The sequence below is a fragment of the Phyllostomus discolor genome, chromosome 8 (assembly GCF_004126475.2).
Source record: "Phyllostomus discolor isolate MPI-MPIP mPhyDis1 chromosome 8, mPhyDis1.pri.v3, whole genome shotgun sequence".
NCBI classification, from domain to species: Eukaryota; Metazoa; Chordata; class Mammalia; order Chiroptera; family Phyllostomidae; genus Phyllostomus; species Phyllostomus discolor.
In genome coordinates, this window is record NC_040910.2 from 86,681,045 (window position 1) to 86,694,119 (window position 13,075).

The following is a 13,075-nucleotide window of genomic DNA, read 5'->3' on the forward strand; positions in this document are numbered from 1 at the left end:
AGGATGAATATCCTATAGCCTTGTATCTATGATAAAAATTATGGTCAGTTTTACATTAGGAGCAGCCTTGGCCCCCATCCCTCAGAGGGCCGTTTCCCATGAAGCCTCTATGAGTCTGGAAAGCCCCATGCCTGTCATACTTAATAAAATTCATATATAGAGTTCAACCCACAGAGTTCACGACTTTTAACACAGATTCTCCTCCCATTGCAAACACATGAGATTCTGGATAAAATAGAACAAAACCACTTTAATGCCACCAGAGCAATAAGATTCAGCTTGTGTTGAAGAAGCCCAGTGTGATACTGAACTCTTGTGCACCGTTGGAGGGAATGCAAATTGGTACATATTGGAAAAGACCATGGAGTTTCCTCAAAAAATTAAAAGTAGAACTGACATATGTTCCAGCATTTCCACTATGGATTATATAACCAAAAGGAATGAAAATGGGAGAGTAAAAAGCTGTCAGCATTCCCAAGTTCATTGAAGCATTATCCATAACAACTAACATGTGAAAACAACCTAAGTGTCCTTCTGCAGATGAATGGGAAGGAAGATACAGCATTTGTATTATCTATACTGGAGTATCATTCAGCCATGAGGCAGAGGGAAATCCTGCCATTTGTGACAGCATTATGGGCCTGGAGGGCATCAGGCTGAGTGAGATAAGCCAGAGAAAGACATGCTGTATGGTATCACTTATGTGTGGAATCTGAAAAAGCCAAATGAAAAGAGAGGAATGGAGGGTCAAGTGGTGGTCACTGAGAGCTGCACGGGTGGGGAAACGGCGTGATGTCGATCTAAGGGTACGTAGTTCCAGTTATAAGATAAGGACGTTCTGGGGTCTAACCCACAGAATGATGATAATAGTTAACAGTACTGTGTTACATATTTGAAATTTGCTGAGAGAGTAAATCTTAAATGTTCTCACCACCAGAAAGGAGTGATAACCATGTGGCATGATGGCAGTGTCAGCAAAGGACATGGCAGTAATCATTTTGCAACATGTAAGTGTGTCAAATGAGTGGTTGTACCTCTCAAGCTTACACAATGTGATATGTTAATTATATCTTAATAAAGATAAAAAAGTCAGCCTGAAAGTGACCCATGGAACACCTGTGAGGTGAGGAGGTCAGGAAGGCAACAACGTCTATGCAGAATGTGGCTTCTTCAGAAATGACAAGAGAGCCAACTGCCACAGAAGCCACCCTGAAAGCAAAGTCGGAAGCAGCAGCAAGATGGTAGGTCTGGTGGAGGCAAGGTCAGAGGTCACAGGCAGTTGCTGACTTGTAAATCTCTGCAGGATGCAGGGTCTGAGGCAGAGCAGTGCCAGGCCCCGGTAGGATGAGTACAGAAGCACGTGCCAAGGAAGATCTGGCAAATGAAGGGAAAATGTACCAATGGTTGTAGATAAAAGGAAGGGCATTCATTGCCCACAAATTCTCAATGTCTCAATTCATTTTATTTTTTCAATTGTGGTAAAGTATAGCATAAAATTTACTTGAAGTAAACTAGGCATGAATGTTGTATTACTATGAATACTCATATGAAATATCTAGAATAGGCAAATTCATGGCAACGGAAAGTGGCTTAGAGCTCACCAGGGCAAGGAGACGAAGGGTCAAAGGGGAAGTTATTTATTGCTTAATGCTTACAAAATTTCTTCTTAATAGAAGAGTTTTGAAACCAGATTGTGATGATGATTGTATAACACTGTGAATGTCATTAATGTCACTGAATTGTAGGCTAAAAAAATGGTTAAAATGGCAAATTCAATCCACTGAACTTCTGAAAATATAATTTTAAATAATTCTGACATCATACATGTTCTCTGTTAAAAAATCATACAATTTATACAGGGCTATAATATATAAGAATTATGTTGCTTAGCCAGTGCCTTTTCCATCATATATGTGCACACGATAACATATTTACTGTTTTGTGACTGCCTTATTTCACAACATACTCCCTGGCTTATTATAGATCTGTGTCATTTTTTGGTAATGTCCGTGCATTATTTCAATGTTTGGATATACCCCAAAATTTTAGTCAAGAATCAATGGAAAGACACAGAGGGTCTTTCTAAATTCCCCTGCCATATACAATGCTGCAACTAAGAATATTGCGTGTAGATCTTCAACATCTATCTACTCGATCACTTGGAATATGTTCCTAGAATGTGTTCCTAGCTCAGAGGTCCTGTATGTGTCTGAGCTTCTGATAGAAGTATCGCTGAGGAGTTCCACCAGTCCACGTCAGGTTGTCCCCAGACTTTATGACAGGCGGCTCCTCTGGAGCAGAAATCTATCAAGAAAGGAAGGAAATAGAGACTGTTGGCTGTGATGAGAAGGAAAGTGCCATTTCATAACGCCCTCACTCTTATCTACTAAAATGAACAAAACTAACAAAAGCCCTAAAATGATGTCAGAAATGGAATGAAGAAAGATCTCAACCTCTTATAACCCCTACATAACTGTGTTAGCTTCTGGAGCGCTTATTTTCTAAACTAAAGGAAGATGCTGACAGCCAGCTTACATCTCTCTGAGAGCATTGTGACCCGTGGGACGTGAAGTGGGATCTGAAAGTGCCCATTCTGTTGTCCTCCTCTACTGGGGGCGTCTGCAAGCTTGATCAAGCTCAAGGAAAGCCTGCTCCACAGCTGAACAGATGGGAGAGCTTAGCTGAGGCCAAACATGCGCAGGTCAATGCTCACTCTACTAGGTGCTACTTCATGATTGTGTTTCTCCCCTCTTAGAGCAGCTTGAGGTTCATGTGGATGAAGAAAAAATACTAGCAAGGACTTTGGATACTTAGCTAAAGCCATCCCCTGGCTATGGTAGCAATTTAAGTAAAGAGGGACTTTGTTCCTAAGCAATCTCGAATTTTCTCATCTTGCAGAGCAAAAGGCAAAGAGAGGGGTTAAAAAAATAGAAGAAAAGAAAAAGAAATATCATTGGCTTTTGCTCCTGGGCTGGCTTGAGAAGCATAAAGAATGGCCTCCTCAGATCTGGAACAATTATGCTCTCATATTAAAGAGAAGATTGGTAATATTTTTAAAACTCTACCATTAAGAAACTATGACCAAGAACCTACTTGGAAGACTACCTTAAATAAAATAGGAGATGAGATCGCTTTAGTCAATGAACTTCTAAATAAATTTGGATTGGGAATTCAGTATCAAGAGCAAACTGACAGCTTACTCACAGACCTCTGTGAATCTCTTGAAAAATAGTATAAAGATTTGAAACATCTCAAAGAAAACAGTCCTCCCTCTTGCCCCAAGGAACACTGTCCTAGAGCTGTATTAAGAGATCAGATTTTGACTCTGAAGAACCAGTGAAATGTAAGGAGCCTGAACCCACAAAGAAATATTTAAGAAATGCCATTTATAACTTCTAATGGGATCTGTGGTGTGCCTGCATGTATGAAATCTCACTGAACCTATTGTCAAAGTGATGATGATGTTATTACTCAACAAGGTACTAGTTAGTAAACATAAGATCCTATACCAACCAAAAGTCTTGAAGTTCTGTGGCCAGGAATCTCTATCACAGATTTATCAATGAAGAAATAGAGGATAGCAAAAGTCATTATTTTATAGTAGAAGCTGACATTAAAAAGTACACAGCTGATTTCTGGCCAAGATAGAGGCATAAGTGGATGCACTATGCCTCCTCGCACAACCAAGATAGGGACAATAATTTAGAAACAGAATAACAACCAGGACTGACAGAAAATTGGTCTGAATGAAAGTCAGACAACCAAGAAGTTGAAACAGACCCATTCACCCAGACGGGTGAGAGGGGTGGAGTTGGGCAGCCGGGCACAGGTCTGGGTTTGGAGAGCAGAGAGCGTTGGGACCAGGAGCGTAAGGCATCCGGGGTGCACAACACTGCAGCTGGCAGACCCTGGCCGAGGGGTGGCAACCAGCAGACCCAGTGAGGTGGCAATTGTGAAACAAGGCACTGCACACAACCCAGGATCCCAGCACTGGGAAATAGAGCCTCAGGACACTGATTGAGGACACCTGTGGGAGTTGAGGCACATGGAGAGACACCCAGCCTCACAGGAGAGGTCCTTGGAGGGTCCCACGGGGTGCACAAGCCCACCTACATGGGAATTGGCACCAGAGGGGCCCAGTTTGCTCAGAGGAAGCGGTGGAAGGGACTGAGGTCCCATGAAGAACAGAGCAAGCACCATTGTTCCCTCTCAACCCTGCCCCCACATACAATGTCACAACCCAGCGACTGGGGTGCTCAGCCCTGGTGAACACCTAAGGCTCCGCCCCTCACCATAACAGGTATGACCAGACCAAAAAAAAAAAAAAGAAAGAAGAGATGGCTCAAACAGAAGGCCAAATGAAAGCCCCAGAACCCATTCTTTTAAGCAACTAAGAGATAGCCAACCTATCAGATGCACAGTTCAAAACACTGGTGATCAGGAAGCTCACAGAATTGGTTGATTTTGGTCACAAATTAGATGAAAAAAATGAAAGCTACGATAAGTGAAATGAAGAAAAATACACAGGGAACCAATAGTGATGGAAAGAGAGCTGGGTCTCACATCAATGGAGTGGACCAGAAGGAAGAAAGAAACAACCACACAGAAAAGAATGAAGAAATAAGAATTCAAAAAACTGAGGAGAGACTTAGAAACCTCCAGGACATCTTTAAACGTTCCAACATCTGAATTATAGGGGTACCAGAAGGAGAAGGGAAAGAGCAACAAGTGGAAAAGTTATTTCAACAAACAATAAAGGAGAACTTCCCCATTCTGGCAAAGACAATGGACTTCCAGGAAGTCCAGGAAGCTCAGAGAGTCCCAAAGAAGTTGGATCCAAGGAGGAACACACCAAGGCACATCATAATTACATTAGCTGAGGTAAAACTGAAGGAGAGAATCCTAGAAGCAGCAAGATAAGGAGGCAGTTACCTACAAAGGAGTTCCCATTAGACTGTCAGCTGATTTAAGGTATCTTAAAAGAGACCTTACAGGCAAGAAGGGGCTGGAGAGAAGTGTTCCAAGTCATGAAGGGCAAGGACCTTCATCTGAGATTGCTCTATCCAGCAAAGCTTTGATTTAGAATGGAAGGGCAAATAAAGTGCTTCTCAGATAAGGTCAAGTTAAAGGAGTTCATCATCACCAAGCTCTTATTACATGAAATGTTAAAGGGATGTATCTAAGAAAAAGAAGATTAAAAAATATGAATGGTAAAATGACAGCAAACTCGCAGTTATTAACAACCACACCTAAAACAAAAACAAAAGCAAACCAAGCAAACAACTAGAACAGGAACAGAACCACAGAAATGGAGATCACATGGAGGGTTAGCAACAGGGGAGTAGGGGGAAGAGAGAGGGGGAAAAGGTATGGAGAATAAGTAGCATAGATGGTAGGTAGAAAATAGAAGGGGGGGCAAGAATAGTATGGGAAATGTAGAAGCTAAAGAACTTATGACACATGGACATGAACTAAAGGGGGGGAATGTGGGTGGGAGAGGGTGTGCAGGGTCGAGGGGAGTGAGGGGGGAAATGGGACAACTGTAATAGCATAATAAAATATATATTTTTTAAAAAGTGCACAGCTTTGAAATTTGACAAGAGGTTTTGTGTGATACTGAATGTTTTATGACACTGTCTGAGGCTATCAGAGAGGCTCTCTGAGGGGGATAACTTACCTATGAGGTTATAACCTGTGGCTCTTGTGAGCTTTTGAACCACCAACAGTAAGATGAGGTTAAAGGGTACACCTAGAATTTCCATATATATATAGGTATATAACTTCATTAGCTTTCTCATTTTCTTATTTCTTATAATAATACAACTTTTCTGATAAAGTATATACACTGTAAAATTTACTTCAGCAAATATTTAACCACCTACCATTTGCAGCTCTGTGCTTGGTACATGATGTAAATAAAAAAATGTTCATCTTTAGTTTTTGTGTTTTGTAGACAATGCTCCAGACACCAGAAAGATGGGTACATATGTGCTAATGGAAGACAAAGATCAGAAAGATAGACAACATCCATGATGCCCAGACCCTTTGGAATTAAAAATCATTAGTGTCCAGATCCCGGCTATTATAAATAATGCTGCTAGGAATGTAGGGGTGCACAAATGCTTTCCAATGAGTGTTTCAAAGTTCTTTGGATATATTTGCAGAAGTGGGAGTGCTGGCTCAAAAGACAGTTTCATTTTTAATTTATTAAGGAAACTCCATACTGTTGCCAATGGTGACTGCACCAGTGTTCATCCTTACCAACAGTGCACTAGGGTTCCCTTTTCTCCACACCCTCACCAGCACTTGTTGTTTGTTGATTTACTGATGATAGCCATACTGGCAGACATGAAGTGATATCCCACTGTGGTTTTAATTTGCATCTCTCTGAAGATTAGAGATGCTGAGCATTTTTTCATATGTCTATTGGCTATCTGTGTATCCTCAAGTTCCCATCAGTAGATGGGTGGATAAAAAAGCCATGGTACATTTACGCAATGGAATATTGCTTGGTCATAAAAAGAAGGCAATCTTACCTCTTGCCACAGCAGGGATGGACCTGGAAAGTATTATTCTAAGTGAAATAAGCCAGTCAGAGGAAGACAAATACCATATTATCTCATTTATATGTGGAATCTAATAACAAAATAAACTGACAAACAAAATAGAAACAGAGGCACGGATACATGGAACAGACTGACAGCTGTCAGAGGAGAGGGGGAAGAGGGGGACTGAGTGAAAGAAGGTGAGGGGATTGCCAAAGGACATATATGCATGACCCATGGACACAGACACCAGTGTGGTGATGGCCAGAGAAAAGAGGGGCCAGGGGCTGGGTGGAGGTGGACAAAGGGGAGGAAAATGGGGACATCTGTAACGGTGTCAACAATAAAAATAAAGTTGAAAAAATCATTAGTGTCTAAATTCCATCAGTGGCATTTCAGTCTACAGGCAAACTTCTTGGAATTGTAGGTTATCTATCTGGTTATTCTGCTGTCCCAGAAGTGATTAGGGAAGAGCTGACCCAGCCAGAAAACATCCACCTGTAATGAAATTGTACTAAAATTATACCGGGTGAAAGAGATGACAACTTGTGAGCAGGCTCGGAGTGGTCGTAGAAAACGGGTGCTTGGATTGTAAGAACTTAGCCATTTCTCTTTCTCAGGGAGAGACTGGTACACCTCTGCCTATGCTATTAGCTTGGCAGGTATATTTCTGTAGTGGAGAAAAAGCAGTCTCACCAGCCCCTGTGGCCTCATTAGCACCATCGCTGTGATGATCACACAGTGCATTATGGGCACTGGGGAAAAAACTGACCTAAGTCAGTTGCTGAGAGAGTTGTCAACAACCAACCACCACGTTAGGCAGTCTAGATCTCTATACTATGGACCACTAATGAAAAATGTCTTTGGCCAGATGAGGAGAATTAGACCACAGAAAGAGTGAAACTAAGTGGCACAATCAGCAAAGTTCTCTAGAGAAAGAAACAATTCCAGAAACAGTGAAGATTTTAAACATACTATGTAAAATTCTGTGTTGGTCACATTTGGACATGTTGACTGAGGTCACAACAATTTCCCTTTTTCTGGGAACAGCTTTATCTCCTGTTTGCAAGCTCATAGGAGTAGCACCTGCACCCACATCATGTGACCAAACTGGGGATAACAAAGATTGGAGCGGGAGCAGGGCCGGTCCCAGAGGTTTGGGCAGGCACCGAGATGCTGGCAGCTGCCGTAGCTCTGTGGAGAGGTCTGCGAACACTTGGTGCCGAGAAGTTGATCCTCGTCCCTCTGGCCATGTCTGTTCATGTTCTTCAAAACTCACATGAGCAAAATTTTAAAGTTTGCAAGAGAAAATCTTGCAAAACACAAGAAATAGGTGGATAAAATTACTACTGCTGGTGCTGAAGTTCCAGAAAGCTTGTGGTTTGCTCTAATATGCCAGACTGCTAAGTTCTGGTTTACTTGGAAAGTTTCTTTATTTAGAAACTGAACCATGATCACGTATTTTGTTTGACCTCAATACAGCCTTGACATTGTATTTGGTAGCCAAGCCCAAAGTCCACTACCTTCCTGGACACGAGTCAGCCCTCTGCCATTGGCTTGAAAGCATAATGCAGGAGCTAGTGGACCAAAAGGTGCTGGCAAGAAAGAAGAGTCATCTACTATCTTTACTTAGGAGTCCTCAGCTTTTCGGAGAGAGGCTTACCTCAGCCCGTAGCTGCTCTATTATATAAACATGAATGTTTGACCCTCTCCCCCTTCCTCATAATTGCCTGGTAAAACCCAAATTTTGGTTAAACATATGGTGTGCAGGTGAACACTGGTAAAAGATCCACATGAACAAAATGACTAGTCTCACTTAAATGATCACTGACTTCCAGGGCAGCCTTGGTTCTGCCTGCCAACTACATACACTACAGCCCCCTAATTGATTCAGTCTTTCACTGAATTGGATAACGAATAACTTTATCCCACCTTCTTGCTTCTCAAACTCTAACATAACCTTCTCCTCACTCTCAGCAGAAGATCATGCTTCCCGCTTGAGTATGGAAATGGAGACAAATTAGATGAGGATGTTGTCATAAGCTTCCACAACCCCAGCAACCAACCAGCTTTCCCCATACCATACGCTCCGACTTTCTTCTCATTAGCGAAAAAGCACAGCGCTCCTGTGTGAGACTGTCATCCACAGTGGTGCCCCCGACCCCGTCATCACTCGTCTCCCTTATTCGAGAACATATTCTGTTGAAAGCCTCCCCGACCAGCCTGCATTATTTTAAGATTCCAGCTCAAGAGGGCTGCCTTTTAAGGAGAATGGAAGGATTTCTAGTGACAAATACATTAAAAAAAAACAGTAATTCAGATAGCATCGGGCCCCGTGACAAACTCTGAGGAGAACAATGACATAGTACACTTGTGAAAACCCCTAACATTCTTCACTCCCATACCGACTGTCTCTTTTCTTAACTAGTAATTAACACTCTGCAAAAATTACAGAAACCCCTAAGATTCCATGAGCACAAACTGAAAAAATGTATAAGTTGATGGTTCTGCTTTCTTTCCCACAAAATTATTGCTTACAATGAGTATTTAGTTTTGGCAACTCATTTATCAAATCCTTCTGACATGCAACTCTTTCTGTCAGAGTTCAGTTTGCTTTTAGATAATTATTTTGTTTTGTAATGTGAAGTGCATTGTTTGGTATTCCTTCAGCCTGACTATGGAAGAGGAGATATCTTTATTTCACTCTGTTTGTAATGTGAAGTACATTTAGCTGGGTATAGAATTTGAAGTCAATAGTTCATTTTTCTCTCAGCTCTTTGAGGACATTATTGCATTGTTTTGTGGTGTCTTTTGGTTAACTGTTGAGCCTTAGTTGGTAATATATCTTTATTATTTTATTGGTTTTTAAATATTTCCCTATTTTCTCTCTCCTCCCTCTCTTTCTCTCTCTCTCGTTTTGAAAGACTACTCTAAAATAGAAAGACTACTGGATATTTGTATGTCTTTCTGAGCTCAGGCTTCATGTCTCCAGTCCTGGAAAATTCTTACACATTTTATCTTTGAACATTCTTATTTATTCTCTTTATTTTCCTCATTAAAAATGCCTATTAAATATGTTCTGGATGCCCTCATTCTGTCTTTCATGTTCTAACCTCTCAAATATGTTTGCATCTTATTTTCTCTTTGCACTGAATTTTATATGATTTCATCAGAAGTATTTCTGGTTTATTAACTTTCTCTTCACCTGTGTCTCATCTGCTATTAAACTTTCCCATTAAGTTTTTAAATTTAACTTTTATTAATCCTTATAAATATTTATACATTCTAATGGATCATTATGCTATTAGTCTTCCTTTTCATTGCCTCCTGTTTTTACTTACTTACATTAGTTCTTTAATTACATATCTTTATAGTCTTTGTCATACTATTTATTATTATTAAGTTCTTGAGGTTGGCAATAGTCCCATTATTTTGGCCTGCTGATTCTCTTTCATAGTGGACTTTTGATTATAGTTGCTAGGAGGAATAAATATATTTGTGCCTTGTGTTCTCGACATACCTCTATAGGTTTTTTCTGTCTTCTCCATAGGGCTCCAGGATAATAGTAGCAGTAAGAAAAGGAGGAAGACTATCAGTAACAACAAGTAGTTTTGTGAGCTTTTATACTTTTCTAGGCATTGTTCTGTGAACTTTCCTTATATTAATGAATTTAATCCTCCAAATAACCATACACATATACAGTTATTATCTCCATTTTTTTATCCTCACCTTAGTACATTTTCCATTGCTTTTAGAGAGAGAGAAAGGGAGAAAAGAGGGAGTGAGAGAAACTGCAATGCAAGAGAGAAGCATCAGTTGGTTGCCTCCCACATATCCCTGGACCGAGGATCAAACCCCACAGCCTTTCGGTTATGGGATGATGCTCCAACCAACTGAGCCAGGGCAATTATCTCCATTTTTATGGATGAGAAACTGAGGGGAAGAAAACTGTACTTGAACAATGATTAAAATAAAATTTTAAAAAAGATAACATAAAAAAAGAAACTGAGGGGGGAAATTAAATAGATGGTACAAGGTCACACATCTATGACAGAGGCAGAATTCATACCAGAGTTTGGCTCCAGAGCACATGCACTAACTGCAACACTGTTGTCCTTAAACACATTGCTGTACAGGGAGAATAAATTCAGGCCCTGCTCCTGTGTCCTGGTATCTAACATGTGCTACATATGCTTGGGTTTTTTGTTTTCTATGGAGGGTATGCATTTTTTAATCCAGAGATTGGCAAATATTGGATTGACCAAAACATTGTTACATTTTTTCCACACAATAGTTCTGGTAGTGCTTAGTTGTTTTTAACTTCATTCGAAATTACCTTGTTAGATTGTAATGTGACAGCTGTCATTATTAGCATATATGTAAAAACACTTATCTAAATTGGTGAATTTTTGTGTATTTTAATATTGAAGATGGAAAAAAATACACAACATTTTTGGTGTATAATGCTTTATTATTTCAAGAAAGGTAAAAACACAACTGATATACCAAAAAAAAAAAAAGATCTGTGCAGTCTATGCAAAAGGTGCTATGACTGACCGAACATGTCAAAAGTGGTTTGCAACACTTCTTGGTATTATTGACATTTTGGCCAAATAATTCTTTGCTGTGAGACTGTCTTATGCACTGGAAAATATTTAGAAGCCAATAGCAGGAGATAACTAACATACTCAAAATATCCAAATCAATAAAGTTATAGGTGAAAATGAAAAATGTCTTTTATTTTATGGAAAAAACTAAACAGACTTTTTGGCCAACCCAATAATGTATCCTCACTTTTCACTGGGGTAGTAAGTGAAGTTTTTCTTGTCTCTATTTCCACAGCTGAAGAGTTCTATGAAGCTTCTGGATTCAAGCAGAGATAGGAAGTCCAGCTTCAGAATCGATCAAGCACCAAATTCAGGTCACAGGCATCTGAAAACACCTTTTTAAACTACCGGATTACTGCCATTCTACTCAGTTCCGGCTTTAATTTCCCTTCTCACTTTTAACACCTGGGTATGTACATATCTTTCTCTTTGTTCCTTTTGTTGATTCTTATTGTCTTCCATCTATCTTTTTCTTCTTTTCTTCTAAAGGTTGGTTATATACCTGAACAGCTATTTTAAATACATTTTACCCACTATTTCTATAGATGAAAGTTGGGTGCATCTTTAACAAGTTAGTCAGATTTATGGGCTAATCTTCAGGTATAAACATGAAAAGCGGCCCCCCAAATACAGGTGAATCAGAGTAAATAAGTCAAGAAAGAGGAACACAAAGAATACATTTAAAAATATCAATGATAAAAAGTGAACCTAGTAAAATATTAATTCTAAATAATTATTGAATTCACAGTTGTGAATTTCAATGTAATTGTAAGAAAGGCAGAGTGGGAAAATGATTTTTAAAATAGAGTATATAGGGTCTAAAACAACAGTGACAACAAGAAAACTAATGAAAAACCTGATATATAGTTCAGGTGATTGAAAAGAAACTTAGAATCTTTGTCCGGACCCTTGACCTGTTACTGATAACACGATTTTAACGGTGTTCATGGCCTTCTACTCCCCCACCCATGGCAAGACCTTTAGAACGTCTTCATTCCCTTTGGTTTTGCCAGGTTTCAATGTCAAAGACATGCAGTATTGCATTGTTGACTATTTTTTGAAAAACAGAACTAATAACCAATGAGAGAAATGTATATACATAATTTCATGGCTTTAAATTTTTTTAAAAAATGACCCCCCTTTTCTCCAGGACATCTCTTAGTTTTATGATTATTAACATCTGTGGACCAGGAGGAGCCATGTCAAATATTTGAGATTTCCCAATTGATGGACTTTGGTTTCTTGTTTTGCCCTTTACTTTGGTGGGTCAAGAAAAGTTTGCAACTCTTTACAGGGAGAGATAACTATGCAAAAGCAGCTGAATAAATTTCAGGTTGTTTGCCTGGCTGTCATGCCTAAAAAATGACCCGAATCTCTTTCTTTTAATATGCTTTTTAGTCTTTAGCAATCCATTTTTATTTTCTTCAGTTGCCCTGAGAAATTCTGCATCCACTACGAACAGAATGGGGAAAAGGAATTTCCTTACTGTTCTTCATTTGTCCAACTTTAGTGTTTCCCCAAGGCAGACTATAGACTGCTTCACTTCATTAGGCAACAAAGAGTTCAGCTTCAGCACATTCTGCCTGTTTCACCTAAATTAGTCAAATATATCATTGGCAACTTTGTTTAGGCATTAGGAGCGAAAAAAAAATAACTAGCAACTCCTCATGCAAATTTAACTACTTTGCTTACTTATTGTTTTTATTTATTGTTCTTCCCTCCTTCTTTATTCCTCATGTCTGTAGGGCTGGCTGCATTTTCCTGGTTTACCATTGTCCCCCTTATCCTTGGAGTTGAAAGGCCAAGTGCACAAACACAGGGTTTGTTCTATTCCCAACCAACCACCGAACAGTTATTTCCCTGCAGAATAATTGGTTTAAGGAAGAAAAGGCAGAAAACAAAACAAGTTCATCACGTGCAGCT

General features: G+C 39.7%; 1 pseudogene; it reads left to right on the plus strand.

Moving 5' to 3' along the window:
- The first annotated feature begins 2,992 nt into the window (after positions 1–2,992).
- LOC114503804 lies at positions 2,993–8,894 on the plus strand (annotated as a pseudogene).
- Positions 8,895–13,075: the final 4,181 nt, after the last annotated feature.